Source organism: Notamacropus eugenii, chromosome 6 (assembly GCF_028372415.1).
Source record: "Notamacropus eugenii isolate mMacEug1 chromosome 6, mMacEug1.pri_v2, whole genome shotgun sequence".
NCBI lineage: Eukaryota > Metazoa > Chordata > Mammalia > Diprotodontia > Macropodidae > Notamacropus > Notamacropus eugenii.
Window position 1 is genome coordinate 5,542,959 of NC_092877.1, and position 17,700 is coordinate 5,560,658.

Sequence of the window (17,700 nt, forward strand, 5' to 3'; positions counted from 1 at the left end):
CGGTGCCTAACTTCGCTGTATTCCCCTCAGGTCTTGTCCAGTCTCGATGCCTGATGTAGAACCTCTATAGCCCATTGCTAGTGACTAACACCCTTGACTGCCTTCTTTCTTACTCATTAGATAACCCTGGTTCCATGGAAGTGTGCCAGCTGAAGGGGTTAACATTTCCAGAGACTTATAAATATTCCATGAAAATATCTTCTGAGTTAACCTTAGACTGTTGACGTTGAAATTATTGCACCTGCAAATTTAATTGGAGAGAGAGAAAGAGAAGAGATAGAGAGACAGAGAGACACAGGGCGGGGGGAGGGGAAGGGAGGGAGGGAAGGAGGGAGAGAACATAATTGTTGCCTGCAAATCGATGAACCTGACTTGGTTGTAAAATTGGAGATTTTGTTATCTGGAGAACTTGATGACTACTTCAGTTTAAATGAGAGCAAATGGGAAAGAGGTGGGCAGGTCAAGGCTAAGAGGGGAAGAGCATGTCAGAGACATCTCCTCACCAGATCTGTCTGTTCCCCTGGGAAGGTGCATCCTTCCCCCATTGTTCCCCTTGCTTTGTTCTAAATTACAAATGGTCCCCTTTTCAGCACAGCTTTAGGATTTGGCAGAAGCAAGTTCTGTGTGTGTGTGTGTGTGTGTGTGTGTGTGTGTGTGTGTGTGTGTGTGTGTGTGTGTGTGACAGAGACAGAGACAGAGACAGAGACTGAGAGACAGAGAGACAGAGACAGACAGAGAGACAAGAGACAGAGAGAAAGAGGGGCAAGAGAGAGAGAGAAAATGAGGAAAAGAGAAAAACGGAGGGAGAGGTGTGTCAAGTCACAGAAGTGATGAGATGCTGAATTCACATTATGGCAAGTAGCCCAGTTTGGCAGGAATGTGGAGCATGAGAAGGGATGCATGATAAACCTGGGGATATTGAGAGAGGCTGGGTAGGCAAGGACTTTCAATGCCAACCTGAAGAGTTTGCATTTTATCAGAGGCAATGCATAAGGAGCCAGAAAACATTCTTGCGCAGGGCAGCGACCTAAGGCTTGGGTTTCCAGAATGCCATTAGGCAGGGGTGGAGCGTGGCTCGGGGTGGAGAGAGGTAAGAGACCAGAGGATAAGTGAGGAGGTTTCAGTAGCCTTGGGGATGAGGCAGGATGGAGCCTGCCAAGAGACTCTGAGGCCAGAGTTACATCCTTACCTTTGCCTATCCCCTCCTTCACCAAAGGACAATTTTAGCTCTGCTGCCACAGCACAATCTGGTCAATGGCCTTAGCCAAAGTTAGTGTTTTATGTCAGTTTTTTCCAGCTCGATGTCAGGTTGCCATGAGATCTTGGATAAGTTCTAGACACTGGGCCCAGAGCTAGTTGTAGTGATTCCTGATGCCAATGACCTGAGTTATGAACTTGGAACTCCACAGACAGACTGTAAAGGAGATAGGTTATTTCAAATGCTCTTCCAACTCCCTTTTGTACAGGGATTTAGGATCTGGAAAGGGGTCTTAGAACAGAGAATGGCTGAGCTGGGAGAGGCTTTAGAACAAAGAAGGTCAAAACTGGGAAGAAGCTTAGAATACAGAGGGTCAAAGCAAGGAAGGAGCTAAGAATACAGAATGTCACAAAAAGTGGACCTTAGAACATAGTACTGAGAACACAGACTATAAGAGTCCGAAGGGATGTAAGAATGCAGAATATTAGAACCATTTGGTCCATCCTTTTGCCCATTATATAGATGAGGAAGCTGGGACCCAGAGAGATGAAGTGTCCTGACCTCAGCTAGTCAGGAGCAAAGCCAGTACTCTTAAAATTCCATTGTCTTGACTATTTTGATTACACAATGTTTCTGTTACCCTGCCTAAAACATATTTATGTTTTAAAGCCAGCTTTCAATACCTTAACCCTAAAAATAACTTAATCTCTATCTCTCTTCATGGTCAAGTTTCATAAACTAGGGTTAAAGCCATGGGAACATCTTGGAGCTTGTTGGCCAAAGTAGCTCATGATTATTTAAGATACACTGCTATTTACTACTTATGTGGCCCTGGCCAATTCTCTGAGGGTCTAAATTTCCCCAACTGTAAATAAAGGGAGTTGAACCAGGCCTCCAAGGCCCCTTCTGCTTCTGATGGCTTATGTTCTAAGGTCCCCTCCAGCTCCCATAACCCATGTTCTGAGGTCATTCCCAGCCCTAACACTGTTGTGAGATGTGTTCTAGCTTTAGCATTCTGTGATCTGACAATCCTGTCTCTGGGGGAACAAGAAGAAAAGTTCAAGTAGAGTTGCCCCAGCTGTCTCACCTCCTAGCCAGGAGAGCCTCTGAGAGCATCATCAACCAAAGGAGCTTGTCTTTTCCTCAAACCTCAATTACCTCAAGATTAGGAAGCTAAGTGGCTTTTTAAATGCTGCAGATAGAAACCAGTCTGGCATATGTGGTGACTGGCATGTTTCACATCTGAATTAAAGTGCCGTCTTTTAGGATTATAAATAAGTTTAAGGATCTCACATTGAGTGAGAAACAGCATTTCACTCAAGTATGTGGTGCTGTGTTAGCCAGGAATCCAGGGTAGGTGGTGAGCTCCTGGGTCCTGGCCAAGATTTCAAAGGCCAGAAGGCAGAAGGATAAAGCAGACTTTTGGGCCCATCCCACTCTCACCCCCTAACTAAAACAGGGCATCTTGAGGGAGTAGTAGAGATCTCACAGAAGTCCCTCTGGGGGACAATCACTGAGGGAAACTTTTGTCTCTGTTTCTTAAAGGTCCAAATCATCCTTTGGTTTCTAGTACCAGTCCCATTGTTGGCTTCCCTGGTTCTAAGTTTTCTCCCCCATAAAAATAGAGGGCTGGACTAAATGGTAATAAAACCCCACATCTATACACAGATTCACAGGTGACAAAGCAAATCTAAAGAACAGATAGTGTAGCTATTATTATAAGCCCCATTTTACAGATGAAGAAACAAAGACTCCCAAGGAGAAAATGTGACTTCTTCAAGACTGTACTGGTCTGTCTCTGAGTTTGATGAGCCTTCCACTAAGCCACATGACTTCTGAGGTGAGAGGCAGGGGAACAGTGAAAAAGGTACCAGTGATGGCCTGCCTGAGAGAACTGGATCAAGAATCAGTAGATGTGGGTTCAAATTCTGGTTCTGGTATACCAGAGTTGTGTGACCAGGGGTCAAACCCTCACCATCTCTCGGTCTGGATTTCCTTGTCTAGAAAATGGGTGGGTTGGACTGGAGACTTCTAAGGTCAGCAGACTGGAGCCCTAGTTCCTGCTCTGCCTCTCCTTAGTTCTCTTTGTCTATCCAGGGCAAGTCATTTTCTATCTCCTGGCTTGCATCTTTAAAGCTCTAGGGTGCAAGGGTTGGATGCAAGTTGCTGCCATTTTGAATATCCAATGAATCCGGGACAATATCTGTGATTCCACCCAGCTCTAACACTACATGACTCTGAGTCTGAAGGGGTCACAGGTTCTCCCCTCTCTCCCTACCTATCTTGCCTTGCTCCTCACTCACAGCTGTGGATTTCCCAGGTCCATAGAAAGGTTCTGCAAGTCTCCTGGCTAGGACCTTGGCTACTTCTCTCAGTGCTTATGGTCTCCCATTTAAGAATGCTGTCTGTGAGCCTTGCTGTGTCAAGTATTATCTCTTTGGAGTTTCATTAGAGACCATTGCATGGAGACAATTAACTGCCAAGAAGCAAGAAATTCCCAAGAAAGACCAGGGTTCCCCAAGAGGGCTCTGACTTCCTAGAGGGAAACAATTGCTTTCCAGAGGTTCATTTGTAAGTCCAAACTTCATGGTAAGGGTGGGAGAAAAATAGTCACCTACTGAGGACAGTATCATAGGATGTAAAAAACAAAACACTGGGCTTAGACTCAAAGGACCTGGGATTATGATCTTGGGCAAATCCTTTCATTTCTCTGGGCCTCAGTTTCCTTATCTGTAAAATGATAGGGTTCAACTAGATGACCTTTGAAATCCTTCCAGCCCTGAGTCTATGATCATGTGAACTCTTTCAGTGGGGTCCTATTCAGGATTATCCATGTATATGAGGACAAGAGATGTTTGCCCTGAAGAAGATAAGACCTACCAGGACTTGGCAGCTGTATTTGAAGGGTGGCTGTGTAGAAGAGATATTAGATTTCTTCTGTTTGGCCTCCTCAAGTTAGATGTGGAAACAGGGGGTGGAAGGTATTAAAATGGCCCATTGAAATCTGATATAGTGAAATGGGACAAAGTTAGAGACACAGCTTTGGGTCCATGTAAAGAAAAATGCTCCACCCATTAGAACTGACCAGAAGCAGGATGGCTTTGCCTCGTGAGGGAGCATGTTCCCCCTCAGTGGAGGTGTTCCAAGTGGAGGCTGAGTGCCTGACCATTTGTCAGAGAGGTAGAGAGGATGGACAAAAGACGTCCAATCACAGGGAGCCTGGCAGGGGTGACCACTGTCAGTCAATCAAGAAGCACTTAATATGTGTCAGGCACTATGTGAAGGTCTGGGAGCGTGGAGAAAAAAGCCAGCATGGTCTCTGCCTCCAACAACCTGGTTTACATCTAATGACTAGGTAGGCTCGTGGCTCCTCCCCCTCCACGTTCTGTTTGCAGGGCTTGTCTCCCACTAATATTTTGTGTTCTAAGCCCAGACCCAAGGGGAACTCAGAGGAGGACTCTTCCTCCCTCGCCCTTTGAGAGGGAAGGAGGCCGAGGGTGTGGGATGTCACTTCCACTGTCAGGTTTTATTGATGTGGTGATTGATTTTACTCATTTTTTTCTCTTTTCCTTCTCAGAAGGGAGGATGCAGGGGAATGCAAGCAATGTAAAAAAAGATATCAATGAAAATTTATCTAAAAAACATTCTATGTTCCAAAGTCTCTACCAGTTCAAAGACCCTGTTCTGCGTTCTTAGGTTCCTTCAAGCTGTAACATCTTACATTCTAAGCTCCAGTTCTAATGATCTATCATGGTAGATCTGATAATGAGATGTCCAGATGGATATTGTTAATATTACTTTTATTATTGGTATTATTGGTATAGCTCTATGAGAACAGCCAGGAAAAGATTCTTAAGCCTCAAAGAGTTTGAATTTTTTCTAAAGAGGGGTTTGTGGAGTAGGGTGGAGGTGGGGAACATATAATTTTCTATCTTAGCCTAGAAACTTCCCTGTTGTACAATATTTTTGTTGGAGTCCGGCTTTTGGTTGAGAGATGGTTGAAGAAGTTGCTTAAACGCATCACTAGTGTCAGAAAATGCCATTGGCAAAAGCTTAAAGAAAGCACAGCTCACCCCAAATCCCTATCAACCCTGGCACATGGAGCCTTTAGCAAAAATGGGCTCTCATCCCTGGCTGTGCAGTATTAGCCCTTCAGTCCCCCTGAAGAGATTGAATTTCTGAAGTCACTGCCCAATTGGATCCTTTTGGCTGGAGAGTTATCAACAAAGACTGGGGCCTGATGGGAAAATCCTGACAGAGCTGTAAAAGTAAGCTGCATCTTCCTATAATTAGGCACATGTTTATTTAAAAGGGGTATAATTTAACCCTGGTTTCCTGCTAGATAAATATAGAGTTGAAATGTTTTTCAAAATTTTTAGCCCTGGAAAAACAAATTCAGGTTTTGACATGAATAGGGGCCCACATGCTTATTCTGCATGGCATCTCCTGAAGAGGCCACAACCAAGACTGGTTAAACAAGTCATGAGGCAATAGGAAGCAGGTCTATTTCCCCTTCTGAGCCTCAGTTTCCTGGAAGTTTTCCTAAGCAGCCCACACTGTGAAGAGTTACACATAAGGGAAACCTTATGAGGACTCCATGAAGGGAAAAAAGTGCTTCCTGGATCAGGGGTTGAGAAATCCCTTTTTGTAACACATTGTCTATTCGTATGTTTCACCATCTAATATGAAACTTACAGTCCCTACTCACAGACTCCATGAGTTTTGTTTTGGGGGCTGGTGTGATGTTTTATACCAACTATTCTTACCACATTTCTAACTGAATACGTTTTCTAAAAGTTAAAGAGTCTACTGGATTATTGTTGATGGGGGATATTCTGGTGGGGACTCAGGTACTGCCTCTTAGTAGTATACCTCTCAGTGTGCATCAGCTGGGGAATGGATGAACAAGTTGTGGTACATGAATGGGATGGAATGTTATTGGTCCATAAGACATAATGAGCAGGTGAACTTCAGAAAAACTAGAAAGATTTACATGAACTGATGCTGAATGGTGAGCAGAACTGGAACACTGTACATAGTAACAGAACCATTGTGTGATGACTTAGCCTTCTCTGCAAAGCGAGGATCTGAGACAAAGGACTCATGATGGAAAATGCTGTCCACCTCCAGAGACGGAACTATGGAGTCTGAATGCAGGTCAAAGCAGACTGTTTTCTGTCCTTTGTTTTTGTTGTTGTTTCTTCATTCTTATGGTTTCTCCCATAGGTTCTAATCCTTCTTTAGATCATGGCTAATGTGAAAATATGTTTAATATGAATATATAAGCAGAGCGTGTACCAGATTGCACATCGTTTTAGGGAGGGGTGGAGAAGAAGTGGGGAAGAAAATTTAGAACTCAAAATCTTGTGGAAGTAAATGTTGAAAACTAAAATTAAGTTCATTTTTTAAAAAAGAATCAGTATATCCCTCAAGATTATGCATAGAACCCAGAGGAAAATAATCATACCTCTGAGCACCTATCCTGTGAGAGGGAGAGGCAGTTATATGGTATACAAGACAGAGTGCTACACCTGGAATCAGGAAGACCTGAGTCCAAAACTGGCCTGAGACATTTGCTGTGTGACCCTGGACAAGTCACTTAACCTGTCTGCCCCAATTTACCCAACTGTATAATAGGGATAATAATGAATGAATTTATTAAGCACTTACTATGTGGTAAGCACTGGGGCTATACCTGGAACAGTAAAATTGTCCCTGCCCTAAGGAGCTCACATTCTAATGGAGGAGATAATACACATTGAAAGTTTCAGCTGCAAGTCAGATAGAAAAGTCCCATGATCCTTAAGGTGCAGCACCAAAGCAGACGTTAATGCTTTTCTTAAATGACATTAATGTCCTACCAGCAGGGCTCGTGGGCGCAGGGTCTGGGGGAACTGCCTGGACTATGCTGCCTCCTGCCTCTCCGCTGGGGGTACAGCTGCATCTGTCAGGCTGGTCTGCCTGCCTTGAGTGGCAGCTGGCCTCTCTTCCAGAGGTCACTTCCCCAGATGATGACCACGAGGCCTGGGCTGAAAGCAGAAATGGTAGTCGGGGTTGGGGGGCTGCTACTCCCAGGGTTCCTGGGTCCGTCTGCCTGCTGGTGGCAGTTGTTGTTGGCAGTGATGAGGAAAGTGCCCCACCATGATTTCTTCCCTCAGTAATTGCAGTGGGGACTGAGCAGGAAGCAGGTCTTGTGGTTTGGGAGGTACTGCTATTACCAAGGCAAAATTACCTCTAAAATAGCATTTACCTCCCAGGGCTGTTCTGAGGATAAAATGAGATAATATTTGTGAAACATTTTGCAAATTTTAAAGAGTTATCTAAATGCCAGTTATTAATTAGAGGCAGCTAGGTGGTATAGTGCACAGAGTGCTAGACCAGGTTTCAGGAAGACCTGAGTTCAAATCTAGCCTCTGACACTTACTAGCTGTGTGACTCTAGGCATGTCACATAACCTCTCTCTGCTTCAGTTTTGTTCTTGTTGTTCAGTCATGTCTGACTCTGTGACCCGTATGGGTTTTTTTTGGCACAGGTACTAGAGCGGTTCACCATTTCCTTCTCCAGCTTCAATTTATTCATCTCCAAAAGGGACTAGTAAGAGCACCTACCTCTTAGGATTTGATAGGATTTGTAAAGCATCTGGCAAACCTTAATGTGCTAAATAAAAGCCAGTGATTATTATTGTCCCAGGGAGGGTGTCATACCATATCAGTAAAAAAAGGATAAATATAAAAGTATCCTTTATAACTGGAAGTCTAACATTGTGCATCATTCTGAGAAGGAGCAGGGGAAATCCGACAGGAAACCATCGAGAGAGAGGGAAGGAATTTCTCATAGTCAATCTGCAGTCCTCCAATGAAGGCAAGACCTCCAGCGCCACTTTCAGTCAGCTCTTGGTTGGTAAACTTTCCTCATATCAAACTGAACCAACCACCTTTGCTAGTTCTCGACTGGCCTTAGTCTTGCCCTCTTGGGCCAATCCATATTAGTGGGCAGAGCTCTGAAGGGAGAGGACCTAGGTTTAAACCCCACTTCTGATGCTTTTACCTGCATGACCTCTCACCTGTAAAAAGAGAGGGCTAGACTCTTTCACGGCTAAACCTATCATCCTATGAGAGAATCTGATTCTTCTTTCATTTTATGGGTCCTTTAGATACCTGAAGACTGTCATTCCTTTAAATCTTTTCTTTTCCAGGCTAAACCTCTCCAGCTCCTGGTCTCCCGGTCCTTAATTGTCTTTCTGGTTACTCTCAGAATGTGCTACACATTACCAATCTCCTTAAAATGTGGTACTCAGAAGTGAACACAGGCGAATACAGTGGGATTGTTGCCCTTCTATCCCTAGAAACTAGGCCTCTCTGAAAGCAGCTTAAGGACTGACTCTCTTGGCCAGCACATCTTACTTCAGACGATTACTAAATTTGCAGTCTACTCAAACCCCTTGATTTACTTTGACATAAACTGCTTACTGAGCCTGATTTCCCTGTCTTGTACTTCTGAAGTTTATTTTTTCAACTCCAGTGTAGAATTGTATCTTACACTAATACTATTGTGCTATAAGAAATAATGATGGGGGGCAGATGCAGGCCTCGGAGACCAATTTACACAATAACAACGATATTACAAACAGCTTGGAAAGACTTGGGAACTGTGATCAACATAATGATTAACTGGAATTCCAGAGGACTCATGATGAAACATGTTACTCACCTCTTAACAGACAGCTGATGGACTCAAACGTGCAGATTTGGAGACACACACACACACACACACACACACACAATTTTGACAGGGCCAGTGAGGGAATTTGTTTTGCTTTACTGTACATGTTTTGTTTTTCTTGCTTTCTCATGGGTGTTGGTAGGGAAGGAGAGGAGAGTTGAAAGGGAAAGAAGGTGGAAATAAAATTTGATTTTTTTAAAAGTATGTTTTTTAAATCAAAGGCAAGCTCACTGACAAAGCTGCTGAATCCATTCTTTGCCTTTTTAAAAATTAACTCTTCACTAGTCATGTGGCATCTCTCCCATTCTTCAGGTACTTTTTAAAAATCACAATGGTTCAGCAATCACATCTCCCAATGCTTTCAGCACCTCAGGACATCGCTAATCTAGACTAAGTGATTTGAATTCATAAAGGACCACTAGGTCTTCTCTTATTATCTCCCTACTCATATTGGCTATTGCCTGCCTTTTAGTCATATTGTTCTGTTTTTCTCAGTTTCAGAATCCTTCTCCTTGGCAGATAAAACAGAAACAGAATGAGAGCTCAGCAGCTCTGGCTTCCTCTGTCGCCCTTGATAACGTTGTCATTAACTTATCCACATTAAGGAGCATACCAACCTCATCTTTGATCCTCTTTGCCTTGCATAGCAAAAAACCCCCAATACGTTTTTGGTCTCTGCTTTTTCTGAATATTTTCAGTTCATGCTGAGCCCCTGACCCTATTCTTATGGATCATACCATCATCTTCTGCTATGTGTTCAGAAAATGTTTAAAATTTTAGTTGAATGATGAGTACTTTGTGTGTCTCCATCCCTTTCTTCTCATTAGAGTTGTTCTGGTTTCTGAATATAATTCTTGGGAACTTTCTATCCCTTTTGAACTGAATTATCCAGAGTTTTAATCCATAGAATCCTGCCTAGCCTTCAGGAGAGCACTTTGACTATTTGCTTTCCCACAACCTAGAGTTGATGTCGGGGTATTCTAGGCTTTTCCTTCCCTCTCCATCAGAAAATCCAGGAGAAAGTGATCATTTCTCTCCAAGATTCTCATCACTTCCACTTCTACCAATCAGTTTCTCATATTAGTGAGAAGCATATGTAGAAGAGATTTTCTTGTGTTGATTCTTCAGCCTTTTGAAGGATGAAATTATCATTAAGTCCATTCAAGGGTAGCTAGATGGCACTGCAGTGGATAGAGCAGCAGGGTTGCAGTCAGGAAGACTCCTCTTTCCAAGTTCAAATGTGGCCTCAGACTTACTATCTGTGTGACCATGGGCAAATCGCTTTGCCCTGTTTGCCTCAGTTTCTTCATCTGTAAAATAAGCTAGAGAGGAAAATAGCAATCCCCTCTAGTATCTTTTTCAAGAAAACCCCAAATTGGATCACAAAGGAGTAGATATGACTGATATGACTGGGCAACAACAATAACCAGTCAACAAATAATTGATATCTCTGACTTTGGCAGAAAGAAAATTATATTTGAATAAATGAAGTTCCCTATCACTACTCCATCATGTTTTTGTGACTGATTTGAGATCTGTTTCCTCAGCTTGTCTACTTTCTCTATTTGAATGTATGCATGAATGAATGAATGAATAAAAAGGAGGGAAAAACTGATAAAGTGATAAAAAGATGGCCAGGGAGTTACAGGGATGGTGAGTACAGGTATATCATAGTGAACTGTAGCAATGGCAGCTTTGGTTTGATGGTGATCCCTGAACTAGGAGGTGGTGCAGGCAGAGAGGCCACAGGGTACTAATATGGCAGCAAGGATGGATGAGGAGTCAAGTAAAGCCTGGCGGTAGCCTGCCTAGATACAGTAGGCCCTTTGAGGTACTCACCAATCAGGACATCAGGGTCTTAAGGGAGGAGTTTGGGAGCTTAAAGAGTTAGGTCCTCTAAATCATTGTCTCTTTTCTAGATGACAAAGTGGCTGGGGAGGGGATGGCCAGGGGAGAATCAGCCTCAACAGAGAACTTCTTGTCTCCACTGAGTTTCACCCAAATGTTCTCCCACTGTGCTTCTCCACCCTGGTTTCTATGTTTCTTCACATGTATCTATCTCTAAAGAATTTTAACATCAATTTTATTGACATTTTATTTTTATGTAACCTTCATTTCTCAATCTATCACTTCCCCTTCCTCCACTTAGAGGAATATCCCTTATAATAAGAAATTTAAAAAAGGAATGGGGAAACCAGTTCAGCAAAACTAAACAACACATCAATCAAGTTGGACAGCACATGCAATGTTCCACATCCACAAAGTCCCTTTACTCCAACATACCTCCAAGTTTCAAGATGTTTTCCATAAGGTATAGGTACCCACAGAGGTGGCAAAATGGATTCAGAGTCAGGGAGACCTGAGTTCAAGTCTTAACTTTGATATAAATTGACTGTGAGGCCCTGAGCAAGTCACTTGCCATCTCTGGGCCCATTAAGACTCTAAGTTTCCAAGCAGTTGCTGATTTGTATTGGAAGGAGTTTTCTCAAAGGGGGTTCCCTACACTAATGAAATCCAAAATCCAGACAAAGGACAATCCCTCCTCTGCCCCCAACAGCCACAACCTAGTTCTAGGTTTTGTTTCAAAGATGCCTCCTTGCACTGGGCTCTCTATTCCACCTTGTTCATTACCCCTATTTTGCGTGTTTGTGTACAGTTCATGGGTTTTACTGCTGCCCTCTCCTTTGAGCATCTGTACTTCTTTCTCTACTGTAGTAGTCTCTGTGGTATGTAGGTTACTGGATATCTACAGGCAGTTTTCTCCCTTGCTCCCCCTTTTCAGCTTGAAGAGTTTTTGATTAGATTGGCAATGCTCTAAACAAATTAAGTCTTATTAGCCTTTGTTAGGTGTGCTTCATCTCTGGCCAGGAGTGTGTCATTTCTGTATTCTAAGATATATAAATGCCAACCATGTTCCAGACCAGACATCATCTTCTGACTTGGAAATGCACTTTTCTTTCTGAAGCTTTTGAATTCAGCTCGCAGTGGTCATGAGGACACCATCGATGTTCCTTTTGCCCAAGATTTGAAATCTTTTGCTGAGCTTACTAGATTTATCATGGGAATATCGTTTTTGTCCATGTGAATCAGCAGATAGTAGTTACCTGTTTTTATAAGTGTTAGGAGATTTTCTGTTGTGCTCTGGACCAACCTTTTTACTATTAACCAAGTCTATTAGTCACCAAGGAGCTGCCTCAAGACCCTTTGGCCCAGAAGTCACCAATCACCACTATGGACCCTCAATGGAAAGCTCTCCTTATGGCAACATCTCTTGATCTACAGGACCCTTTGGGAGCAGGAGAAGCTGCTTCTTTTTCATAAAGTTCAGTCCCTTCCTCCATGGAAAAGTCCCCTCTCTGTTGCACAGTTTCAAGTGTTCATTAATCCTTCTTCTCCTGGATCACATTTATCTATCCTCCAACCTCCTGGCACAGTCAGGACTGCTCTCTGCTTGTCCACTATCTTTCTCTTGTTGTTTTTCACATGGAAGCCCTTCTTACCTTTTTCAAAGTAATGTTTCACCAACCTTAATAATGTGGAGAATGGACAGGTTTCCATGGGCCCTTACCTTATCTTCTAGGAGGGAGACCAGGCTGTACTTTGTGCACAGATCACCATCACTGGGCCTTCTAATCCAACCCTCTGCCTGAATAGGAATTTCCTCTACATGTCAAGTCAACAAGCATTTATTGAACACCAACTATTTCCCAGGAATTGTGCTAAATACTGGGGACACAAAGAAAGGCAAAAGATAGCCCCTGCTCTCAAAGAGCTCACAGTATAGCAGGAAACAGTATGTACAAACTTTTTACACAGGATAAATTGAAGGTAATCCCTAAGGGGAAGACACTAGCATTGAGGAGGGCTGGCATAGATTTCTCCAGAAGGTGGGATGTCAGCTGAGACCTGAAGGAGGCTAAGGAAATCAGGAGGGGGAGATGAGGAGGGAGAGAGTTTCAGGTTTGGGGGACAGCCAGGGAAAGTGCCCGAAACTGGGAGATGAAGTGTCACATATGAGGACCATGGAACAATGGGACCAATGTCACTGGATTGGTATGTATGGGGTGGAGTGGAAAGTATAAGGCATAAGAAGACTAGAAAGGCAGGGGCAAGTTATGAAGGGGTCTGCATGGCAGTTTTATACTGGATCCTGGAGGCAATAGGGAGACACTAGGATTGACTAAATGGGGGGGCATGGTTAAACTTGTGCTTTGAGAAGACCAATTTGACAGCTGAGTGGAGGGTAGACTGAGTAGGGAGAAACTAGAGGCAGGGACTAATGAGCAGGCTATTGCAATAGTCCAGGCATCAAGTGATTCAGGTTGGACCAGGGAGCCAGCAGTGTTAGGGTAAAGACACTACAAAGAAATGACAGTATTTGGCAACTGATTGAATATGGGGGGTGGCGTGAGAGAGGATGACAGCGAGGTTGTATGTCCTCCATAGTAACAGTGAAGTTAGGAAGAGGGGTGGGTTCATGGTGGGGAAAAAGATAATTAGCTCAGTTTGGGACGTGTTGAATTTAATATGTCTAGGAGACATTCTGTTCAAAATGTCTAAAAGGAAGTTGTAAATGTGAGATGGAGGTTAGCAGAGAGCTTAGGACGGGATAAGGGATAATCAGATTTTAGAATCATAAGTATAGATAATTATTGAATCCATGGAACTGATGAGATCACCAAGTAAAACAGTATATAGAGAGAAAAGAGTCCAGGGCACAACCTTGTGGGACACTCACAGTCAGCAAGCATGATCAAGATGAAGATGCAGCAAAAGAGATTGAGAAGGAGTGGTCTGACAGGTAAGAGGGGAACCAGGAGAGAGTCGTGTCACAAAAACCAAGGGAGAAGAGAGAATCTAAGAGGAAAGAGTGGTTGACAGTTCCAACAAGTAGGGCTTCTGGATTCTGCTTGACCACCAGACTAAAATCCTTCAGATAGTCGTATACACAGACTTCATTAGAGGAAAAATAGGGAACACATGAATGGCTGCAGAGGGCCAGAAGGCAGTAAAACCAGAAAACCCACTTGAATTGAAATTGGATGGTGCAGTTGGTAGAACCCTGGGCCTGGAGCTGGGAAGACCTGAAGGCCAAATCTGCCTCAGACACTCTGTCTGTGGGACTCTGTGAAAGGCACCAACTCTCTGCTTCAGCTTCGTCACTGGTAACATGGAGATGAGGACAGTATTCTCATCAAAGGGCAGTGGTGAGACTCAAATGAGCTAACATGAAATCACAAAACATTTTGCACACTTTAATGTTATTTCACTGACAGCTATCATAATCATCACAAGGAAATGAGAATAAAACATGGCTACTATGGGCTGGCTGGTTGTGCACAGGGAATCTTTTCTGCTTCAAAGCCCATACTATCTAAGGACTCACTTCACTAAGCCTCAGTCTCCTCATTTGTCAAATGGGAGTAATAATGTGTGTGTTCATCTTTTGTTGCCGAAGAAGACCTTGCCATCTGAGAAACGATGACATGACTTGCCCTTGACTTTGTTTTGAGTGAGGGAGGACTGTGCTGGTCACCAGCCTCACTTTTCCTCCAGAGCCATCTGAATCCAGTGACCAGATATTCCTCAGAATAACTGGAGATGACCCAGGATGAGGCAAATGGAGTTAAGTGACTTGCCCAAGGTCACACAGCTAGTGAGTGTCAAGTGTCTGAGGTGAGATTTGAACTCCTGACTCCTGCACTGGTACTCTATCCACCGCACCACCTAGCTGCCCTGGGGGCAATAATACTTGTGTTTTCAATATCATAAGTTGTTTTAATGAGAGTAGTCTGTAAACCTTAAAATGCAACAGAAATTTGAGTTGTTGCTAATCAAACCAAGAGCATATTTCCCTTTCATTTCCCTGCTACAGTATGATCATCTCTACCCCTCACATCTCCCAGTGCTATGAAGATATCTACTTATCTTGAGGACTGATAGAATATCATAAAATAAAGTAACAATGAGTTTCTGTTCCAGATGTAATCTCCTGGAAAAAGAAGACTGCTTTCTACCAAAGAAGATCTAGGTAAAGAACATAAAGGACTAGGTCTGGAGTCAGAGGCATTAAATTCGAATCGTGACTTAGGTACAGATTGATAAGATGATCACTAATGTCCCTTATCCTAAGATTTTGTCACTGTGGTGGATACTTGGAGCAAGTTACTTCCCCATTCATGCTAGAGCTGAAGCACCTTAGGAAAACAGAACAAAGAATATCAGAGCTAGAAGGGACGCCAGAAAGCCAATGACGTCATCATTTTCTATTTAACCAGCAGGGCCACCGCTGGGAAAGCACTTGACCCTATTGTTGATGAAAGCCAAGGACTGGGAGCCCTCAGGCTTGCTGGGTGATTCTGTGCTTTGCCTTACATTAAGATGGTTCTGAGTGTTGACTGCCTCTATCCTATTGGCTTCGCTCCTTGGGTGAGGTGGGGGCAGAGAGTGTCCTTAGTTTAAGGGTGTAGTGTCTGTATGTATTTATCTAATTATATTTGTGGCTCACAGTGTCTCTGCCCACTGGAAAACTCTGATCCCTTCCCGTACTTCCTAGTTATCAATGAACTTCAATCACGTACAGTTTCAGTTATAACATAATCCATCACACAAGCCTGGCCTTGCTATACGCAGTTCTGTACTCATAACTTCAGAAAGAAAAGGAAAATCTATACATATTAAAACAGTCATCACTTGGGTCCATGAGACCTGAGCAACCTCAAACCAGTCTAGAGGCACACCCCTCCAACCAGGTTAGGAGCTTAGATTCAGAACACTCAGTCTTTACTGGCACAGGGAAAGGGAGCAGTTCGATATTCATGGAGTCCATGGAATAAGTACTGGTATCCTTGGCTGGATCCTATCCTGGGATATCCATCATTGTTCTTCCAGTATTCTGAAGATGGCAAGTGCATGGGATGTGGTCAGTCTTTACTCTGCTCCATGTTGGTGATAGTAGGGGGTGGGATCTCCACCACACTTAACTGCTTCTCTCAGTTTAGGGTCCAAGGGAAACATGCATAGGCATTCATGCACCATGGTGCCATATCTTCTTCTACAACCTTGCTCCTTCTCCTCCAATTCACTCACCAGCCTAGCCATTCCCCCCCTTCTGTTCTTAGTCTGTAGAAAAAGCTCCATGGTCATGATCTTTCAACTATCTCCAAAGCTTTAAGGGCAAGGTCATCCTTACTTGAACAACCCATTCATATTCTTGCCTTCTTCTGGTTTCCAACAAGAAGAAAGTCACTTATGTAGATGAAGAAACTGACATTTGGAAAGATTAAGACAAACAGCTAACAAGAAGCTAACATTTTGTGCTTTCAAACCCTAGCTGTTTGTCTTCAAATTGATTGGTCTTTTCACTACCAAAGATTACACTCCAAATCTTCTGACTCCCAGTCCAAGGGAGCTGGATGGACTTTAGAGGTCATGTAGTCCAGACTCTTGCCCCATGAAGGAGTCCCTTCCTTCTTTCCTCTCTTCATGGGGCCTTGGGTCTCTCTATACTCACATACTTCCAATTTTCCTTTCTAGTCTTACATCACTCTCCTTCATGTACTCTATTTATTTTCTTGTTCCTTACCCATGATTTTCAACTTTCCATCTCCACGGGGACTACCTCTGCACTAGCTGTGCAGACAGCTTGGCTCAAGTTCCACTTTCTGCATTAGGCCTTTCTTGATCACAGCCTCCCAGCTGCCAATGACTTTTCCCAAAAATTACTTTGTATTAATTCTGTATCTATTTTGTACAAATTTGTTTATATACATGTTATTCCCCTCCCAGTGGAATGTGAGCTCCTTGAGGGCAGGAGCTATTTCAAGCTTGTATCTGAATCACCAGCACCCAGGACAGAGCTTGCTTGGTAATTTCAGTTATGTCTGACTCTTCATGACTCCATTTGAAGTTTCTTGGCAAAGATACTGGAGTGGTTTGCCATTTCCTTTCCTAGTTCAATTTATAATTGAAGAAACTGAGGTAAATAGGGTGAAGTGACTTGCCCAGGGTCACACAGCTAGTTAATGTCCGTGGCCAGATTTGAACTCAGGAAGATGTCTTCCTGCCTTTAAGCCCAACGCTCTCTCCACTGTATCACATAGCTGCCCCACGGCTCATGCCTATTGACTAGCTTAATAAATGCCTATTGACTGACTGATTGATGTAGGAGCCTACAGGATTCTCCCTGGAGGGAACATTGCTCAAGAGTCAAGGGTATCCTCCTCTGGGTGGTGTCTCTGGCCCTGTCTAAGCCACAGTGCTAGCATTTGTGTATGCTGCAGCATATTTGGTGACAGTGAGGAGAAAGACTGAGTAAATCAAGAGCAGATTTATGCAAAGCCAAGTTCTCAACACATCAGGAATTTTCTGTGCATAAAGGGAGCCTAGAGGAAGCCAAAACTCATTGCACTAGACCTAATTTCTATCCATTCTGAGGATGTTTCAGGAATGCTGAGGGCTGGCAGAAGACAGAAATTAAGATGCAGCTGTGTACAAGAAATTCTTTGAGAATGTTTGGGGAATCAGAATGAAATCAACCCAGAGACCAAATCATCTGAGAAGTCACCAATAAACTTTCTTGGGAGGTCTTGCCTTAAGTGCTCTGGACACACATAGTAAATGAAGGGAAATAGGACTTCTGAAACTAAACAGAAAGAGACCCCTAGAGGATCGCTGCAAAACACAGAGAAGTCAGATTCTGAAAACAGGGCTCCTCCTGACCTCATCCAGCAAACTGTCGGCACCTCTCCACTGGATTATCATGTAATACTGTCTATGAG

General features: G+C 43.4%; 1 protein-coding gene across 4 annotated transcripts in view; it reads right to left on the reverse strand.

Annotated features, from left to right (window-relative positions):
* LOC140509884 (transmembrane protein 263-like) overlaps positions 1 to 17,700 on the reverse strand; it is a 357,693-nt gene that overhangs the window by 310,113 nt on the left and 29,880 nt on the right. The window contains exon 2 of one of the 4 annotated variants that reach the window (XM_072617927.1): positions 7,060 to 7,227. The exons of the other annotated variants lie outside the window; for them this stretch is intronic. The gene's annotated coding sequence lies outside the window, so the exon portion shown is untranslated. The remainder of the gene's footprint in view (positions 1 to 7,059; positions 7,228 to 17,700) is intronic. 4 annotated transcript variants of the gene reach the window in all.